Here is a 22,509-nt window from a genome sequence, read left to right on the forward strand (position 1 = left end):
CGCTACTTCACTCAAAGCAGCATTTCCGTAAACTTTTTTTCAGCTCTCGATGCGCTTCAGCTACCGTTTTCTTCAAAAGAAATTAGAAAAGTAATTGACAAACAGTGAGATCTATTGACAAACAGTGAGAACTTAGTCGTCACGAAGCAGCATTGGTCAGACGGTACATTTTAAGTTTATCCCGGAAGGAAGTAAGCCTCCTGCTGAATTTTATGAAAACAGGTAGTACAGTCATACCTCGATATAAGGCAACTATATTTTTATTTTCGTTACGTTATATCGAAGCAAAAAAAAATTTTTTTAATTTATGCAAGAATGTTAATGGTTACTCAAAAATGCACGAAAATCCATTTTCCATCACCTATCAGTATTTTTAAACCTTTCTTATGTCCATTTTGAAATATTTTCAGAAGCAAAAAAAAATTAATATTAATTTTAAACCATTCTTATGCCCATTTAGGACAGTTTTCAACAAGCAAAAAAAATTTTTTAATTGATGCAAGACTGTTGACGGTTACTCAAAGATGCGCGGAAACCTATTTCCCATCACCTATCAGTATTTTTTAACTTTTCTTATGCCCATTTAGAGAAAATTTAAACAAGCAAAAAAAATATTTTTTTTAATTGATGCAAGACTGTAAATTGTTAGTGATGGATGCGAGAAAACCTATTTTCCGTCACCTGTTAGTATTTTTAAACCTTTCTTATGCCCATTTAGGACAATTTTCGCATTAGTTTTATGAAATTTAAAACTTATTACAAACATTTTTTTAAGCAATTTATACCTCAAAAACAGTTGTTGTATCATTTATTTTCAATTTCAATACATTTTCAAAGTTACGTTATATCGAGGTAAAAGTTACTTTATATCGAGTTACGTTATATCGAGGTTGCCTTATATCGAGGTTGCCTTATATCGAGGTATGACTGTATGTAAAATGGGACACGGCCTTCAGCCGTCGTCCACGAAAACAAGAACATTAGTAGAGAAAGTAGGAAAGATCTTTAAAGACCGTGAACGGTTCTGATATGGAAACGTTGGCAAAGCACTCTGCCTTCCACGATGCCTCGCTAAAAAGCCACCGAGACATTGCATCGGTAATAAACAAACGAGCTCGACAAAGCTAGCGTCATCATACTCACGCGCGGGTCTTAGCGTTCATGCTGACGCACGTATCTTAGAACACATTTTTAGGCGCTCTCAGTAAGAATAACCAACGCACTAGATTTCAGGTTCGAAGAATGAAAGGTATAGGTTCATATTTAAGCTAAACTAATGTATAATAACGTTCATGACTATCCCCATCTTCTCGTGAGGCGATTTCGTGTCGGTGGAAGCGACGTATACAAAACTTGTTGTATTCCTCTTGAACTTATAGATATCACATGTTCTGGAAGTGGAAGTTCCGCTTCATCGTGGTGACAGCGGTGGGATACACGCGTACAGGACTTGTGTTGTTTCCCTCTTAAAATTAAAGGTATCACATGTCCACACATGGAAGTGGAAGTTACGCTTCAGCGCATTTAATATTAAAAGTGTCCGGTATGTTTTTATCTCTTGGCTTCTTGAATTTTTGACTTATCAACTCTTCTGACATTTTAGTCTATTTTTCTGACTTTTTGATCTTTTCCTATTACTCGATCAAAAGTTTTGGTCCTAGAACATGACTATTTTTCACCTTTCTAAAACGGCCAGAATATAAGAAACCGGTTGAAAAATGACCGTATCAAAAATAAAAATGTGAGCTAAGGTCGGGGTTTTGACGACCAGAACTCAAAATGTTGGGGATAGATTTGGGGAATAATTGTGCAATCGAAGCCAAAAAGTCTGTTTTTCTCAAAAAATATATAAGTCAGCCAAATATCAGTCGATTTTCACATAATCACTTCTCTTTAATTCGTTATTGAACATACTTCAAATTCTGGGGGTGTTCGGAAAATTTCTAGTGTGAGCGAATGTTACACACAACAAGACCTACGTTCTACACTAGGTCACTTCAGGAGTTCTTGCATTCTTTTTTTCATTTGTAGCACAATGTTATTTTATAATTTGTTTATAAATGTTCTAAGTGATATAAATAAATATAAGAATCAAATATTTGTTTTCGAGTTTTATTATCTTAGGAACATATTTTTTTATGACAGATACTTTACAGAACTAGTTTCACCTTATATTTTATATACATCATAAGTAAATCATCTTTTGAAAACAGCTTCGTTTGTATCTTATTTTCTGAAATCGGAACAAAAGAGTAATACTTTTGTGTGGCAGCTATTATTATAGATTTTTTGAAAATATTGCTCCATTCTGTTACTCCTTGTTCATGTTCTTCATATGATACCCAACTAAATGACATTTTTGATGAATTTTTATTACAATCATACAATTTTTTTGCGCTTGTAATGGGATGTTCATGTTCTTTAGCTAAACTTGCATTTCCTGCCATTCGTTTAAATATGCCACTAATTGCATCGCATGGGCCTTCACCATGAGAAGTCGCAAAAAATGCCACTCTGCATCGACGTTATATTTTGTTGCAAAGTTTTTTCTATTTTTATATTGTGAGGCACGAGCGGGGGCCTAGTGTGGTTGGTAACGTCTCCGCCAACCACGCTCGACGCCTGGGTTCGTATCCCATTGCCGACATAGGTGTCGATGGTTGTGAGGTGGCGTGATCCACTCACAACCAACCCAACTGGTCTAGATTAAATCCTAGCCGACACCGGGAGATTTTCTGAGGCGAAAAATCTCTGGGATCACGCCTTTAATAAACGGGTCGTGAGTTAGGGTCCTGGGTGTGGAGTCGCCTCCCTGGGCGTCGGTGATTGGCCACAACAGTGGCGGAACTAGACCGACGGAAAATAAGCGAGAAAAAAAAATTTTGTGAGGCAGCTCCATCAGACATTAATATCGCTTTTTTCAGCTCTATTGTTGTTTTCAAAAAACTCATTAATTTGGCAATGAACACCTGAACCGCAACAGTATCATGATGGAGTACTTCCGATATTATGGTGAAGCTGATATTCTTAAGTGTTCCATATTCTGAATAGTAAACAACGAAGGGATGAATGGTGACTTGACTATCATTCCAATAACTACACGAATCACAAATTGATAAAGACGTATCAAAATGAGCTTGACTGTTCAATATTTTTAATTTTGCAATAACGTTTTCGTTTAATTTGCGTAAGCTTGATGAGCACCATGATCAGGATTTTTTAAGGATTTACAGCATTTGGGCTTGATGTACTCCATTTTCACTTTATTCATCTTCACAAAATGCAAACTGTTACTAACACATCTGGAATAGTGCAATCGTATTTATATCCGAAAACAAATATTATAGGTGACCCAGTAGTTATTGGTTGCGTATTTCACAAACAGTTATTATTAGTAAACAAGTAGGTAGTGTTGCACGACAAACATATTATTTTATAAAACATTTCTATAAAACATTCGAACAAACTTATGATGTATATAAAATATAAGGTGAAACTAGTTCTGTAAAGTATCTATGTCATAAAAAATATGTTCCTAAGATGATAAAACTCGAAAACAAATATTTGATTCTTATATATATATATATATATATATATATATATATATATATATATATATATATATATATATATATATATATATATATATATATATATATATATATATATATATATATATATATATATATATATATATATATATATATATATATATATATATATATATATATATATATATATATATATATATATATATATATATATATATATATATATATATATATATATATATATATATATATCACTTATAACATTTAACTCTTTTCTTGAGAACCGTTCGCCCAATCGTTTTGTTGTCAAAGAATGAATTGTTTATTTTTGATGAGGCATTCCAATGAACGTATGGTTTTTGCTGGAGAAAAAAAACGTGTATTTTCCGAAATATTAATAACTTATTGAGCTTAAATTTAAAATAACTCGAAAACCGATGCCTTTAGAATGTTTACTACCAAGAGCTTTTTGATTCAAAATGACTCTCTGCATCTTCTAAGGTCATCAGAATACAAATATTTTGAAAAATTATTAAATTAGAATTTTTATAAAAAAATTAATCTACCATAAAAAAAATATTTTTCATTTCTCTATCCTGGACTTTTTTTTCAAAAGTTGCGTATTAACGTCAAGTTTCTTTAAAAAATAAATAAAAAAAAATTCAACTCTTTTTTTTAAATTGAAATTTAATGTTTATTTTTAATTTTTTTGGTCAAAAAAAATTTTTTTGTACAGTGTATATTTTTTTTATGGTGCATTTTTAATTCCCTACAACTCATTCTCGGACAGTTTTTTTATACAACCAACGGTTTCTGGGCTACAATGCTTCGAATGAAACCTATGCCAAAAGGCATACGCCCTTTTAGAATGTAACTCATGGGTGTGAAAAATCGCTCCATCTGTGGAAAATGCTAAGTTTGCTAAGCCAAATACGTGTGCAAAGTTTCATTCAAATCAAAAATGGTCGATATTCGACCATCGGTGATTTGGCGCGATCTTGCTCTACTACATCACTTCATGAACTAATTACATTTTTTGTCCTATGACTTACATTTTAAGTTATGAAGTAGGCAATGTATGTGATTTTTTCGGGGATGCTAATAATGAACACAGGCTGAGGATGTGATTAGGACTTAGAAAAAAAAAGTTTCTGTATCAATTGACCTGGAGTTTACGAATCGGAAGAACTCAAAAACGATTTGTCCGAATTGCTCTGAGAAACTTGCCAGAACGTTGCCCACAGAGCATGCCTTAATACGGTGACCAACGCAAGCTTATCAATCTTGAATTCCAAGCTCGACGAAGGAAGATTCAGCCGGCAATATTAGTGGCTCAGCTTCTGAGCAATGAAATTGACTGTCCCGAGCTACTGTCATTACCTTCTTAACATTTGAATTCCATCGCGTGCTCTACGGACTTCCACGCTTTTCCAAACAGGGTTTCAATACATAACGTTTGGATTTAATGATGGATTTAATCTTCGATGATACGTGCCTTCACTTAACTTCTGCTGAGGATTTCTTAGATTTTGGTGAAAGATCCGTTTATTTTGCAATGTGACGTTGACGATATTTATTAAAATGTTGTGTTGGATGGTTAAAATAAACTAATAACTATTATACGTGGAAAGACGAAGAAACAATTTAGAAAATGTTTTATCATCCCAGGAAAAGTTGGCCAGACTTTTCTAAATTTCATTTCGAATAATGTCGTAATATTTTTCAGGTTATATTTTTTTTAGAACAGCAGATAACATTGTAGAACAAATTCATGTAGGTATTAACGCGATGAAGTAAGTAGGAAAAAATCTTCAGCTGTTAGCTGTTTCTACGTTTTGAGCTGGAATTAAATACTTCTTTTCTAAATAAGACTTACCCATTCTGTTTGCACGTACCCAAGTCAAGAAAATAAATGTTGCATTTTTATCGCAAATTCTTTGGTTTAGGGTTTAACCAAAAGAAATTTTGAAAGTTTTTTTTAGATATTTCAAAACTAAATTTATTGGTGATTATAGGATTCATTTAAGACGTATAAGATTGGACTAAAGCATGATCGATTCTGTGAGAAGTCGTCCAACACAAATACCTACCAGAATTCTGAAAATAAAAGAGAGAAATAAAACCATTAGTCATATCATAAATATATAACAATCATAACAAAGTTCAAATTTAAGACCTCAAATCACATCTGGAATATATATGTCATATCATAAATATATAACGATAACAAAGTAACAAATTTAAGACCTCAAATCACATCTGGAATGTATACCGATCATTACAAAATTCAATAGCGAATAAGAAGCACCAGTCGCAGGTTGAAGGCCTCAGAAATAAAGACAAAAATATAACGAGTAAATTTTCCAAACTTCTAACGGCTACTTTCCTATACACATTTGTTTTATCTGAACAAAACTTCATATATGTTAGTTGGACACTGTAGATGCAGATAACAGAATTGAATTTTCAAAGTTTGTATTATTTCCTTCAATAAAATCTATTAAGCTCGTGTGTACGTAAGCGGTTTGTGAATACAATAAAATTAGCAGACATTTTTTTTAAATAAATTAACATACCCACAAATCATGCTAACCATCCAACAAAAAATGATGAAAAACTGACAGGAAAAAAAGCAGGAAATTCGATTTACAAAGTACAAATTGTTTATTTTTAACATAAAACAACTCAACCGTTAGAACACCCACCTCCAACAGAGCGAATATAACCGCCGAAACATTTAGCGTGCATCATTGACGCAAACACAGAGCAAAAAAAAAACAACACACCATTTTCGGGTGACGCTTTACCCCCACCTCCCGCGACCCTGCACACACGCACTCAACAGAGCCGGTTTTCCGTTGAAAGAGCCATCAAAATTGAGTACACATAGGCCCACATGCTCTTGGTGGGATTGGGAAACAAAAACAGCTTATACCAAGCGCATTTTCCACACACACACACACAGACAGCAAGTCCACAAGTCACATGGTCCGTAATAATCGCGAAGTCGGTGGCAACGGTGTTGACGACGGTCGGTTGGTGGTTCCCAGGGACCGCACGGTGAACCGGTAACAATCGCATCCGCCCCTGTGTGCGCGTGTCCGCTCTCTCTTTCTTCTAATTGCTCTGCCTTGTGACGGTTTGTTTTTCTCTCGGCAATATCGTCGACGCAGGCGCTGCTGCGGTCACACCGGTCGCATCGTTTTCGGGCATCGCAACGCGGCAACAAACCACGATGGACGCGTGTTTGTTGTGTCTTGTGTTGTAATTTGTATTTTGCTGCAATACACTTGAAAAAGCATGAAACAACGCGTAGAGGCGCTATCACCACATTGTTATTATTTTGGTACGATGTCAGCCCTGGTTATCATGGTCGATCCTCCTCCTATCCTTGAAAATGTCTAAAGGGAGGAGGTCAGCTGTATTTAGTTGGTTTCAAAAGCGACAAAATAATTTATCGATATTGCTGTCATTTTAACAGCGAAATTAAAAGTGCGGTGTAAAAAGTCGTTAAATAGAATTTGAGCAACAAATAAACACTCTTTTTACACGGGTTCCTGGCCGCATCAAACATATCTAAAAGCCTTGCGGGTATCAGGTGAAACACATCTCTTCAGGAATATTATTCATGGCACTTGAACTACGCCACGACACTCTCCAGTGCCGGAATAACCGGGCAAAAAGTTCTGAGATATCACTTTCTCAGCCTCATTCAAGCACCCTCTAGGGAATCTACGTCATCATCAGGCTGCTGACGCTGGTACCAAAAGACCACTTCACTCACAGGAGACGGCCCCAAACCGGCCGCCCGAGAGTCACATTTACACAAAGGCCATATCTATGCATAGCCCTTTGCCCAGAGCACGGTTTCCGAAAACTAACACCACTATATGTATGTGCAGCAACGAGGAACAGGAAACGCGGTATGATTATACGCAAACATTCGCCGTTGCAGCAGCGGGCGCGCAAAAGTTCCTACCCCTGCAGCACCTTTCACCTCTCACTCGCTGACGCACCCTTCGCTGATGCCAACGACCCCATTTCCACCCCCACTCCGGGGCCCAAACGGATCCGGGCGCGTGCTCTTGGCTCCCGGCAGCCGGTGTTTTCCATTTTACTGTTACGATCTCTTCCCTTCAGTTTTTTTTTTCTTTCGGAAAACGCTAGCAACCGCAAGCAACTGGTGTCGCGAATGCCACCCTACCTAACGCCCGTCGGCCACCCTGCTGCTGGGTGGGTGGGACAGAAGTGAAGAAAATATATTTATTCTCCTTCTCCGCCGGGTGCAAGATACGAGAGGATGGTCATGATTTCGCGTTAATGACAGTAATCAAAGTGGTCCTACTAGCGCTTCGACAGGGATACTTGTTTGCTACAACATTACACCTCCCATTTTACTGTCGTGCTTGATAAGTAAGCAGCAGCAGTAGAGCGCGAGGGTGCTTACTGTTTTTTTTTTTTGCACGAGCACAAGAAAATATTCTATACAATGCAGAAAATTGCTGTGCATCATTCGCATAGGTATATGAGATTGCATATTTTTGCCAGACCAAAGAGCAAGAAAAAGAAAAGCGAAGGATGAGGATCCTCGAACAAAAATACCTGCCTTTAGAATTTCCGTACCTTTTTCCACTTGGTGGAAAAATGTTGGGTTGTAATGGTTTTTTTTTCGCACGACAGTAAATTGAAATAAGTTTGATGTTACGGTACAACTTATTAATGTGTAAAACGCACGTATTATGTGCTTATAAATTATTTCTTGCTTTCCCCTGAAGCGCAGCACGTTTCTTAGGCTACGAATGACGCAACTGCGTTGAACGGATGGGCATAGTTAGAAGCACTCGATGCATTTCCCGTTTTTTTTCCTTCTATTGTTGAGAGCCACGCAGTACTTCATAATTTTAGTTACGAGGCTGCGTGTTCTCTTGTTAACTGGAAATACGTATGTATAATGAACTTTGCTGGGCTTAGAATGTCTTGCGAATGTCAAATCCTAAAACTAGAAGCTGTTTAAGATGGTTGGCAGAAATAAAAATAGAAACGAACTTGAAAGTAGAAACTCAACAACCAAGAAAATTCCGAGAACTTAACACATTTGTTGATTGTATTAACCGTTAAGAAGCTGAAGCCCTTCAGTTTAGCATTCACCTAAATAGGCAGCTCTGGTCAGTTCTGTCTCGTGATTCCAACACTCTAGAGCGTTGTGGTCTTCAGCAAAGTTGTTCAGGAGGCTTGTAGTTGGCGGACAGAATGGTTCGGAATTCAACCGTAACGCGTTTGACTTCCTCATAGTTTGGAGTATTTTGAACTTAGTGTATCCCGTGAATCCGATGATTTAAAAATTGTCTTCTTCAACAAAATTGTTAAAGAGCTCTTATATTGGGCACAGTTTGTTTCAATACTCAGTCGCTATTCGGAGCTGGTTTTCAGTATTTTAAACATACTTTATCTCGTGAAACCAACTATTTAGAAAGCTGCGGTCTTCTGGAAAATTGTTCAGAAGGTCAATGGCGACTGGTTGACCAAGCGACAATCATTTATGATCTGGCTGGAAATTTGCGCAGATGTTTCTATGAGCTAAAGATGTTTTTTTTTGCTATGAGTAATTACAAATTTGGGTAAAAGGGTAATGATATATTGACGGTTTTTTACTCATAAAAAATAAGAAAAGAAAATTTAAAAAATAATGTTGAATGGTTTGTTTGATTTTTTTATATGCAAAGTTATGGACAGTAGTTTGTCCTTCCAGAAAAAATATAAAACCGTGTGGCAAAAAAATGTAGGGAAAAATGAACAAAAATATTGTTATAAATTAAAATTTTCGAAATCAGTAATCGTGGGTTCGAATCTTAGTAAAATTCAGGTCATTTGAGATCAATGGACTAGTGACTATGGACTTTTCATAGTCCGATTTTTTTTCGGACCCGACCTGAACGAAGCCATCCGGATCGGGTAATGCTTTCGGGGTCCTGAGAGATTCGCGGAAATGATTTTTTTTTCAATCAACGTGATTTAAATCACTAGCACAAAATTCATGTATAAGCGCTTGTTGTTTTTTGAGAAAAAAAATTGGTTAGTCAAACATCGATGGTTGTCTGATCATAGTGAAATGAGAAAAAAAAGGTAGTATTTTCCAAAAAGAAACAAAAAAATCTTGAGCCACAACGGTTTGTTCGATTGGTATGATGTTTTCAGCAAAGTAATTTTGTCCTTTTAAAAAAAATATGTACCGTATGACAAAAAAAGACAATATGAGTAAAAAAAACAAAGCTATTTTTGTAAATTCAATGTCTCAAAAAATTCCGCTCATTAAAAATCAGAACTTTTCCCTACGAAAACAAAACAATGTTAGCTGAATATTGATAGGTGATAGAATATAACAAAATGCAAGAGTTGAAATTTTCCTAGGCAAATATTTTTTTTTGCTTGGTATATTATTTTAGATGGACAAAAATATTGTCTAAAATATTGCCGAAGGGCGAGCAGATTACCTGTGAGCTAGTTTTTTTGAAAGTGATCAAAAGATTTGGTTCTTTTAAACAACTGATTCTTCTGGTCAGCTCGCCAGTTGATTGCATCTATAAAGATTCAGAAGAACAAGTTCTTTCGCTCTTTTCGTTCCACTTTTGCTATCCATTCGTGTGCGTACTCGGCGTTAACCAGCCCTTGTGGCTGTGGGTGAACTATGGTAAGTTTATTTTTGCTTGCTCTCGCGGCTGGTGGATGGGTTATGCATAGCAAAGTAGACAGCCGATAGCAGCTGGATGCAGGGAGTTCTAATACAGCTTTACGCGCGGCTTTGCGCTCGGTAAGAGGAGTGTAAAGCTTTTACACGGCTTTAGCTGGCGATGTCTAATCAACAAAGTGAGTTATCAGCTCTTTTCCTGAAGTAAGGGTGAGTTACCGCTCTTTAAAAAGTGCGGTAGATCATTCACTCAATTAAAAAAATAGCTTTCTAGGTCAGTTCACGAGTGGATTGTCCCCCTCTAGTGCAAAATTTCAACTAAATCAAAAATGACAATTTAAATCCCAAGCAATAATTTAAACATTTGTACACAAATATGCATGATTGTCAAGTTGAAAGGTGCCAATGGAATGTATAGACAATTTCGAATTCCAAAAAGTTTCGTCTTCTCGGAAAAAGTACCCATGCAAAATTTTAGCTCAATCATAGTTTGGAAAGTGGTGCTTCAAAGCGGTTAAAAGTTTCACTTTCAAACCGATGAAAAAAGGCACTACCCTTTTTATGTTAAATGTCTCAGAAATGTATGAAATGTTGAGATCTAGTGTAATAGAAAAAAAAATTAGGTCTCAAAATTTTTACTGTAATTTATAAATTTCTTTCTCAGTTTTTTTTTTTTTCGAAGTAAACATGTAATTGAGTAACAATTAGTGATATTTGTAGAATTTTACACAAAAACTTTTTTTGGTGATTGGTGATACTATTGGCCGGATGCAGCAAGGCTCGGAGTCGTTAGCATAAAAAGGAAGGTTGAAAAAGCATACACAAAAACACGAATTGAAATAATCATGTCACATACTTCAAGTAGTGATGATGATAATAATAGAAGTGCGGAATACAGCAAACACCCGAGCGATATAACAAAAGATCAGTGAGTCCATAAAGGAATAATTATATCCAAAAAAAATACAACTTTTTACATGATTTTTTTTACAAAAACTGAACGATGTTTATCAAACATTGATAGTTGTTAGAACTTTTTTTAGAAGGACAATAAATTTTTTTGGAAGGACAAGTTATTTGATCTATTATGATATTAATAAAATCACAATAGATTAAATACAGGAGGTAGACAAAATGATTGAGACAGGCAAAATTTTGTCTATCTTTAAATATTCAGAACTTCACGAAAAAGGAATCAATTTTTATGAAACCGGTTTCATTTTACTGTAAAATATTCTAGTTTCCAAAAATTATTAGGGAATTTGACAGAACCAATCGACACCGGAAATATTCCGGATTTTAAGAGTCTGTCGAAATGTGCATTCTTGCAACGCTTATAACTTTTTGTGACATCTTGTTTCTTTTAGGTTTATATGTTTACAATAAACTAGAATTCATTCCAAGTTCATTGGTACCCAAAAGTTGAGAATCCTTCGAGAAATCATCGAGATATGAATAATTTAAGTATGTTTTTTGCAGTTTTCTGCTGTTGGGTACATAGTACACGAAAGAGTTTTTGTTAGAAAAACTTTTTTTCTTCAAGAGTTTGCACTGTGGTTTGTTCTGAAGAGTTTTAGGCATCTAAATTGTCTATCTAAAAACCTTCATTTTAAAAAAAATCCCAAATACAGTGATCACCCGATTATATCTCTCCCTGATGATTTTTGGCGTGATAAAATAGGGAAGGTGATAAAATCGGGAAATTTTTGAAATTTTATTTTTTTTATTGAAGATGTTAAATCAATAACTAAATACGTAAAATCAGCGATTTTTTTTTTTAATTTATCTGTACAAACATATGAAAAAACCTGCAGTTGTTTTTTCATAAATCGATATATCTGACAAAAGATAAAGAAAATCTGTCAAGGATGAATTTGAGAAAACTGTCTGAGCTTTTATAAAAAATATTTAAAAAATTCAATTTGAGATCCTGTACTGAATAAAAAAATTCAAAAACAAAAAGTGACTATAAAAAATCGATCATCACTATTTTTTTAAAACATTTTTTTAGGTAGATAATTCAGTTGCCTAAAACATTTCTGAACAAACCTAAAAAAATCGATGTAAAGTTGCAAATAAATTACAATTAAGTTTTTTATTCGTTCATGTTTTTGTTTGAATTGGTAAAATTAATTACTTGCTTTTTTGTAGCGCAGTACCATAAGCAAAATATTAGATGTTCTCACAACACTAAACTTTGCCGAAGACAGCATGCTGATATCTCTCACATATTGCAACCAGAAAAATCTTAAAATGTAAATAACGATTTTTAATGCCTTCTCATAGAAAACTTTATGTTGCTTGCAATATGTAAGAGATAGAAACATGATGTCTTCTGTAAAGTTTCTTGTTTTGAGATCACCTAATACTTTGCCTAAGACACCAAGCGTTTATCATTATCTAATGAAAAAGTAAATATTCTATCTCACTTTTAGGAGGATTGATCACCCAGTTTTCTACATCAAAAGATGCGTTTTCAAATATTTTGAAACTTCTCCGAACATTTTATACGGTTATAATAAATATTTGTATCACTAATCAATGATTCGCACGATAACAGCAAAATGTAACATTGTGCATCGGTTGAATTTTTAATGTAAACTGCATCCAGAATGATACACAGAAATATGAAAAATATCTTAAATATTGAAGCTTAATAGAAAATCAGTTCATCCTGACATTTTTTTAATGATATGTTTTATGATGATAAAATCGGGTGAAAAATGTGATAAAATCGGGGGCAGATAAAATCGGGTACAGATATAATCGGGTGATTACTGTAACTGATATTTTTAAAATCAATTTGTTGTTTTTTAAAACTGATATTTTTTCAGTGTAGGATCGGAAATTCAATTTTTAAATATTTTTAAATATAAGTTCAGATAATTTACTAGAAGTAATCCATTGACAATCATTCTCTATCTCTCGGCATTATTTACATATGTTGATTTATAAGAAAGGGGCTCAATTAATTCGAACCTTTTCAAATGTTAGTCCAGATAAATTTTCAAAAAAAAAGGTTTGCAAAGTTGCTTCGTACACTAAGACGTACACAACTACAAAGTTTCATTGAGTTCTGCTAGGGTGCCCAAGGAAAATGGTACGTAACAAGGAAAAAAACTGATAAAAACAACACCAATACTTAATTAATTCATATCTCGATAGTTCTTCAACAGATTTTCAACCTTTGGATACCAATGAACTCGGAATGAATTCTAGTTTGGTTGGTCCCGTCTAATTCCCTAATAATTTTTGGAAACTAGAATAGTTTTCCAGTAAAATGAAACCGGTTTCATCAGAATTGATTCATTTTTCGTGAAGTTCTGGCTATTTAAAAATTGACAAAATTTTGCCTGTCTCAATCATTTTGTCTACCCCCTGTATCTCTGGTTTCAGTGATGAGTCTACACAGAGGAAATAGCTTTTTTGTGCTGAGCTGTTGATATATAATTGGAGATAAGAACAAATCCCATGCACTACCAGCACTGTGAAAAGTGTTGAAATGTTATCCAGAAAATTCCAGAAAAAAAAATCTTGGAGTTTTTGCACCGTAACAGAAATTAACTTGGTTACTTTTATCAGCATAATAAATAGTTCTTGGAAATATTTCAATTTCACTTTATAAAAAAATATGTCACATGAATTGAGATTACGCACTTTATGTGAAATGCACATAAAAGAGTCTGCAGTGTAAATGTAATGCAAATGATTAAAATAACATTGATTTTTCAATTTTTTTTCATAAAATTCTTCCGGAGCTCGGAAGCACTACGCAGTCCGGTCCGAAAAAAAAACGGAGTTAGAACGTGTTCTGATCGGATTTCAGACCAATGTCGAACATTGATACTGTACAATGCACTTGCGCAATGCTTCTTGTTTTGATGCCATTTCGAAAAAAATCGAGCAAGACAAAACAACTACAGCAAAAATACTGACATAAAGAGAAGAGAGGTCACATATGAACATAACAGTGGGCGTCGTTATATGGAAAAAAATGAAACTTGTTAACACAAACCTAGGACCAAGTTTTCGCCAACACTACCAGTGTACCGACATTAGTCAGATTTCCGTTAGAAATTACCTCTGCAACATGTTATAGATCCTATTTGCGCCTAGAAGAATTACGATACGACTCGATACGGTTACTTCTGATGGAAATCCTGCTGACACCGGTAGTGTTTGCAGAAAAAAAGATTTTCAGCATTTAATTCAACATACTTAACTTTGAACAGTCATAACTTTTTTAGGGACATCCTAGCTCTTCAGTGTCTTCGGCAAAGTTGTTAAACATCTGAACAGCTAAATCCTAAAGCAATGTCAATCGATAAAGCACTGCTGAGTTCTATAGAAAGGAAATATAGAAAGGTTTTTCCATACAAATTTGAAATGCAATGCGCTACCAAGCGGAGATAAAACTAATTGACTTCCGGTAAGTTTAGGGTTGTTTGGAAAATCGAACATTTTGCCTCACCACCAAGTTCCTGGGCTGTGCTGAAACTTTGCAAAATCAAAAATAACAATTGAAAACCAATATTAAAATTGGGAATTTTTAATGGAATTGCTATTGCTTTATCTCGTATATTCAACCACTAAGAAAGTTGCGGTCTTCAGCAATGTTTTTCTGGTTTGTGGGCAGTTTGGTTGAAAAAAAAAAGACCACTGCGTGTCAGTAATCTCTAGCACTCGCGAAATAAGCTAAGATCAGAATTGTAAGAATTGTGTGCACACTAGCACCACGTAGTGGTGGAATTCCGTACTGAACTTTTCACAATCCAAACGCTCTTGATCTTCAGAACAAGTTTGCTGAAGACCGCATTTTTCTAGAAGGTCGGATTCGTGAGATCAGTTAGGTTCAAAATACGACGAATTTCGTGCTCCCCGTGGCACTGTGGTTACCTTAGAAACAATTTCGGTTTTATCGATGTTTTATAGCGCTTAATACAGCCAAAACAGCGCTATAAAACTTTGATAAAACCAGTTTTGTTGCTTGGGTAGCGATGTCGATCGGCTAGCTCTCCCACACGGTTATGATATCGGGTTCGATTCCCGATCAGGTCGAAGATCTTTTCGAGCTGGAAATTTTCTCGACTCAGCACTGGGGCACGGGGTATCGTTGCACTTATCCTACACATGCAAAATGTGACAAAAACAATATCGATAACGAATTCTTGCAATAGATTCACAGGCTAGCGTGCGATATTGTTTGTTGTTCGTGCTCATTAGCGCCATGTAGCGATGGAGCATCGCACTAAACTGTCTTCCATCCATAAGCCTTTTAAGCAAATTGATTGGGGACCGCAGATGATGAACTTATGTCGGGTATGACGGGCCTTGTCTAGAACATTGAGTCGTCCTTGAGTCCTGCACACAGTTTTGACTTAATCTTCTCATTTTTCTTGGTCTTGATCTTGGATTCTGATTAAATTTGCAGGGATTTCAATGTGGACTTTATGTCTAAAGTGATATTTTTTTCTCAGGAATGTTGGTCTGAATTAAGGTTCAAGGCTAATAAAGATTTGTATTCGTATTTGTATTCCGTTTATGCTTAGGATTCAGATTCAGAGTGGAATTTAGCTTCAAATTCATATTAAAATCTAGAACTAATTCCCGATCAGTTACAGACTTCGGTTTAACAGTTTTGTTTGTCTAAAATAATCTTCTAATCGTAGTACGACTATCGTTCTAGATTTGAATTTTATTTTAGATTTTTCTCCGTTTGTGAATCTACATTGGAACCAAAATTTGAATCAGAATCACAAGGTTCCAGTTTGGGACTTTCGAACATAACCGAGGATTGATTTGCTTAAATTGGAATATCTTTCAAGACCACACGAAAAACTATAAACTAAGTTGTGATTCGTAGATCGGAATCCAAATTCCGTTGCAATCGAAGTCTTTAAATTGTAATTTGTTCGTCTGTAATTGGAATTCGATTTGAATAACAAGGATGTGGAATGTCATCCAACTGAGGCGAGGATCAATATGGATAGGAATGTGAAGCTTTGATTCAAATTCGATTTTAGATTGTATTCCATAATTACGCTTCTGAACATAGATTGACGTATGAACCTTGTACTCCAATCTAAACTTTGACTGGAATTTGGACTTGAAAATTGGAACCTTAATATCAATCTAAACTTGGATTGATTTGCAGACGTCTACCAATAATTTAATCAATTCCGTAAACCAGAGTACGAAATAGGCTTTCCGGTATCGACTTCCGCTGAAGTATATCCCCCAAGTCGTGACGTTTCGTGAAACCGATCTGTTTGAAAAAAAAAAAACTATTAAAATTTGATGGGAAATGAACGTTACGATTCCAGTAGTCTAGGAAATCGAAACAAATCTTCCATGTTAGAATAAAAAACCACTTAGAGCTTTATAATCCATACTGAGAAACTTAAAATGACTAGAAATTGTAATAAGCCCCACTTGTGAATGTGTACTGTTTTGAAAATAAAATTTAACAATTTGCCTTCTAGAGCGGCTATAAAATCTGTGATATCATAAAAACTTTCCGGTACATAAAACAAGGGCCGAACGATTTTACCTGGTGATGGAATGATTCCCCAGAACAAAAAGAGTACTATTGAAGGTACTGTAACATTGAATAAAGAAAAAAAAAACCCAGCGGGGCAGCAGCTCAACAAGCTCCATAATCCAATTCAATTAGGTGTAACATTGAAGAGAAAGTAAGTATATATCACATTGTCCTTCCGAAAGGACGCATCGAAACACAGCGCTCCAGCGAAACGTGCATAAATGAAAGGAAAAATCCTTCACTTTTCCGGATTTATTTTTTGTTCTACAGTGGTCCCCCGTAGGAAGCCGTTTTGAAACCTTGTTTTGTGGGAGCTTCGACGGCGACCGAAACAACGGAAGGCCAGAACTGATTCCAACTCGACTCACGTACACATGCGAACGACAGGACAGGACGCTTCGTGTTGCTGCTCACTTGCGCTGTAGCCAGTATGTAGGTATGTGCCTTTATGTTTATGCTCCAACTTGTTCAATTTTGGTGCGGCCTGTCGCGGCTGTTAGCGCAGCAGGAACATGCGCACACAGGGTCCCGGTCTGATCGTGTGTACAAACAAAAACATGCTGGATGACATGAGCATAACACTCTCGGCAGAACGGAACGTGCGGGAGAACGGCTGGAAGCCGGCATAGTGCCGAAGTGGTGATTCGTTTGGTTGGTCGTTCGAACATCAGCTTATTGTTGATATCCGGGACGCTTTTGGGGCGACCGCGCCGCCCGTTGGTGCTGCAGGACGAGCAGAAGATGAAAGAGCAAGCGAAAGGGGAAAATTTATGATTTCTGGCAATGTCGTGGTAGTACTACACGTTGTTGAGCATGCCGATAGTAGTAATGGTAGTAGCAGCTGCTAGTAGTAGTATCGTAACTAATGTTGTGATGTGGTTCTTGCTTCCGGACTGGGGTTCGCAAGCAAGCATCGGGACCGATCGGGACAAAGTTGAGTAAAAGGAGTGACATGCAAAAAAGGGATTTCATAGCCTTCCAAATTTAAGTGAAACTTTGTAAGTCTAGAAATAAGTCTCGAAAAAATCTAGTTCGAAAAAGTCTCTGTTTTAATTTTTTTTCGAATTTTCGAAATTTAGTCTTCTTTTCAATAACTGATCTAGTACTTCACAACTAGCAAAGACGAGATTGCGTGAAGTTCCTCCAAGAGAAAATATCTTCGAATGAATTACCGCAATGAAGTATTTCAACAACGAATCACAATTAGGTTTAGTTAAGGCTCGACTAGACTGCAATTTTTTTCCGAATATGTTTGTTTTTATGGAAATAAACCCAAAATGTCTACTTGAGGAGCACAAAGCCTTTTTCGCCAGACAATTCTATAGAGTACGGTTATAGGAGACAGTGGTCGACATAGGCCTATACCAACACAATTACTCGCACACACACTCAAAAAAAAAAAAATAAACGTGGACGAAGCACGACCGTGTGGCACGAGAATTCCCGTGAGAGCGTGTCTGGCAAGAAGGGCATGGCAACGTGATAAAGAAAACGATTCGAATACCACCACTACCAGCGCCAGAGCATGTGAGCGTCGTCGTACATACAGTAAACAACACCCCGACCGACCGTCCGACTGAGAAAGCCCTATCCCGCGGTCGTTGATCTTGTTTTTCTGGAAAGGTAGCATTCTGCACACAGACCCCATGCAATGACGTCCGCCTGAGGTAGAGAGCAGCAGTCCGCCTGAAACGTAAATGATAGAGGGTGCCTCCTTTGGGACCTTAGCCAGGACTACGGAATTTGTGACATGACATCTATCAAGGAGATAAAGAGTAGTACTGCTATCTATGGGGAGTCACGTTTCTTCACGCTTTGTGCTACATTTAGCAGCGGCGAATAGAAGCTCTTTGAGGAACCACTTTTCCAGTCTCACCAACAGCCACCCACACGCCCCACCCTCGACAGTCTGGCTTTCTTTTTATGGCGACCGTTGATAGAAGAGCTGCTTTTTCTAGTGACGCGGTGGTTCCTGAGAAGGGGTCGCGTAAAGTAGAACGCAGTATACTTTGTGAAGTGGTTACATAAAAAACCCGTTAGATTTGTTTTTTTTCTCCTTCACCATCTGACGCGCGATAATACTTTTTCTCCTGGACACGAAAATCAAGCCACGACTTTCTAATGAGAAAAACAATAGACAATTTGGATGCTGTCAATTTCGGTCGGTTAACTTTAGTCGGACGTCACAAAGAACATATTTTCACGCCGAGAAGGCCATCATTTTCCTGATCATTGTGTGTATGAGCAATAAGTTACCGTTTGATGTTCGCTGCTGTTCCCTTCTCCAGACGATGTCCGCCTGTGTTTATGTGTTGGTAGCTCCAGTTGTTGCTAATATGCGTATTGGAGAGAGAGAAAGACCCAACTGAAGATTCCGAAGAAAATATAATACAAGTACGACGCTTCGCCCGTTTTATTTTCACCCCGGATTAACGACAGATTTCCTCACTCTATCGATTGTTGTTTCATTAATGAATAGCACTTAGATAAATTTTCACAAATTTTTACACGACTAACATCTATCTCTATGTACACGCAAGAAAACACTTCCCTCACACACGCAACTGGCGCATTATTTTAAACTCGGCTAAACGCGTACCAACCTATTGGAAACCGCACTTCGACCTGACTTGCTTTTATCCATCACTATCAGTTCAAAGAGGCTAGAACACGGATAACTTGAGATTGCTTTGCAGAGGGCACCCCAGCAAAACCCTGAACCTTTATGACGACGTGTAACCAACGCCACTTCCCGAAGCGCTTTGTGAACGAACGACGACGTTTCTGAATGACTGACTGCCAGCCTGAGCTCCACGGTTGGCTGGTTGCCTCTTCCGTCTGCTGCTGGGCATCACACCGATTCACATCAGGGCTGGCTGGCTTGTATAGCTTTTATTTGCAAAACAAACGCGCGCACACTAGCACTACTAGCTAGCTAGCCCACACACACACAGAAAAAACACCAGCGCACATATATTCAAGCCCAGCTGCAACCAGTTTCCTTGCTCTCGCTTGCTCGCATCTACACAACAATTCGCTCTGCACCCCTCTGATAATTGCATCGTTTGATGTTTCTTCTAGCGGGAAGAGGAACGCGCCGGGTAATCGGCCAACAACAGTGGTGAACCAGCACCCCTTAGAGCTGGCCAAATATGGCGCTGTGAGATCACTATCGCAGCTTGAGTCTTTTATCACTGGAACTAAATCAATAAGTTACTGGCAACTGATTTTATGAGACTGACAGTTTGCACTTTTCGGTTGATTTGGCCCCTAAATCGGAATTTGAACCTTCTACAACCATTCCTTATGCAAAATCATCCATTGACTTAGAACAGGAATTCCCAATATTTGAAAGTCGAAAAACTGTACAGTCACTCTACAATTATGGGTCAGACAACGTGTTGTCTGAATGTTCAAAAATAAATATAAAATTGGAAAAATAACACTGCACTACAAAAACTAAAAATGCTTCTCTAAAATTCAAAATAGTTGCCCTAGAATTTGGAGTCATTAGCCAGTGCACAATGGTCCAGAAACCGAATTTAGGGGGAAATTTGGGTCTAGAGCTCTATAGCCACACTTTAGAGAAAAACTTTCTTCTACAAAGTTGTTACATATGATAAAGCGCTCATTGAAAAATTATCAAAAATTAGGGTGACCAACATTTTCGATGCAATCAAGTATCTAACTTTTTTATCTTTGTAGATAGAAGAAAAATTTGTTCTACGATGTTATAGCTCCATTAATTTCAAGTAACTTCGTAAAATAAAGTTTTTCTCTATCTTTGAAAACAACCGATTTATATTGAAAAAACATATTTTACGCTCTAACATAGACCAATTGGCCATTCTGTTTCGGACGCAATTTCAACATGGTATAAATCACCTTTAAAGTTTGATTTTTTGAAACATTTTTGATCTCCCAAGTACAGTTTTTTGTGTAGATGAGGAATATGCGAAAAACTCATTTTCGAAAAAAATGGTCTTTAGACCACTCTGGTTCGCAACGGCTCATATGTAACAACTTTGTAGAAAAAAGTTTTTCTCTAAAATGTTGCCATAGAGCTCTAGACTCGAATATCCCCCGAAATTCGGTTTCTGGACCATTGTGCAGTGTAAAATGCGTCAACATATTAATTGCTCGCCGGGTTCATCGCTTCAACGTTATGTTTACGGGAAACTCATTTAAGTCTCTGAAATATTGTTGGTGGCTAGGGGCACCAAAATTCACAGGAATGGTTAACCCTTTATAAGGCAGTGGCAGCTGTATTGCCACCAACAGCTTCCGTTTTTTTCTGCTTCATAATTACGAGCTATGATCAGTGATGAGAATGATAAAAAGAATGATGATAAACAATAAAATTGTTTATCAAGAATGATAAAGAATGATGATAAACAATAAAATTTAATCACATTTTTTTAGCCTCGGTCCGTTAAAGGGTTAAAAAGCTATAATCTTCCATTTACTTTTCAGTTTGAGCTTTACCATCGAGACATCAAAATAGTGTAGGGTCAAGTAGACGAGTATTGGGACGGGATAGTGGGGGTCTTTCGAGGCGAATGACTAACATCTGGTTAAAGCCTCGCTAAAATAAATAAATAAATAAATAAATAAATAAATAAATTTGTTCAAACCTGCTCTCAAAACATGACTGTAGCAATCAAACAAACCGTAGTTCAATTTTAGACTACCACAACATGATCTACCACTACTCTCTTCCACTCTGCGAAAACATTCCAAGTCAGGGGGTACATTTGATGTGGAAAATATCGCCAAAGGGTACGCGAACAGAAAAAGGTTGAGAACCGCTGATCTGAATCATTGAAGTAAAAAAAAACATATCTACTGCGATGAAATGACTAATTCATAGAGCCATGCCGACTTCACAATAACGGTTGAAAAGCTCATTCATTTTTCCCATTTGCGCTGTCGAGTGAATTTTTTCCGCTTTTGTTGACCAGTTCTCAACACAGGTTTCCCTAGACTTAAAACTGAAAAAAAAAATCGAAAATTAAAGCTTTTTAATCGTTTCTACGAATTTAGGTGCCCTTAGAAAACTCGGGAGTGCGTGAAGTTTTCGAAGACCTAAATGAATATGCGGCCTTGTGACGCATTTCTGAGCTGGCTAGGAGCACCAAAATTCACAGTAATTGTTTAAAAGCTATTATCTTTCTTTTTTCCAGTTTAAGATCTCGAGCGAAACCTGTGTTGACCAGTGTCAATGTAATCTATCACGAGGTTACACAAGTATAACCGTGTTAAATATTTCGTTCAGCTTAATTTTATTTTCCGCAGGATGTACCCCAATATAGTACGGTAGGACATAGTCCTACGTCAAAAAAGAATATCGACATCTGTTTTTACCAGCAGAGATGAATCTTTTTACGCGGGGGAAACGTAGCGCGCTAAAATAACGCGTAAATTTCGAAATCCGCGTAGAAAAGCACCTAATTTGTTGAATGTTTGAATCATCTCTGCCAATTTCTTTCGAAAAAGAATCAATATCAGTGTGCAGGCGAATCTAACTGAAAACTAGGTTAGGGAACACACCCCCTTTGACACCCCATTCCTCATTGTAGCATTTCGTCACAAAGTCAGGACCTCCTCTAGATAGTTGCATAGCGTTATATCCCTTTATTTTTTTTTATTTTATTATCATAAACATACCTTGTACCATTAATGAACAACAGAGAAGACAAGAAAAATAATAAAAATGACCTCAAACAGACGAA

The 22,509-nt window shown here is 36.6% G+C and overlaps 1 protein-coding gene across 1 annotated transcript in view; it reads right to left on the reverse strand.

Annotated features, from left to right (window-relative positions):
* Window positions 1-19,605, reverse strand: part of LOC129731757 (serine-rich adhesin for platelets-like) — an 81,537-nt gene extending 61,932 nt beyond the window's left edge. The window contains exon 1 of the mRNA XM_055692004.1: window positions 19,034-19,605. The gene's annotated coding sequence lies outside the window, so the exon portion shown is untranslated. The remainder of the gene's footprint in view (window positions 1-19,033) is intronic.
* Between the last annotated feature and the right edge of the window lie 2,904 nt (window positions 19,606-22,509).

The sequence above is a fragment of the Wyeomyia smithii genome, chromosome 3 (genome assembly GCF_029784165.1).
Source record: "Wyeomyia smithii strain HCP4-BCI-WySm-NY-G18 chromosome 3, ASM2978416v1, whole genome shotgun sequence".
Taxonomy (NCBI): Eukaryota; Metazoa; Arthropoda; class Insecta; order Diptera; family Culicidae; genus Wyeomyia; species Wyeomyia smithii.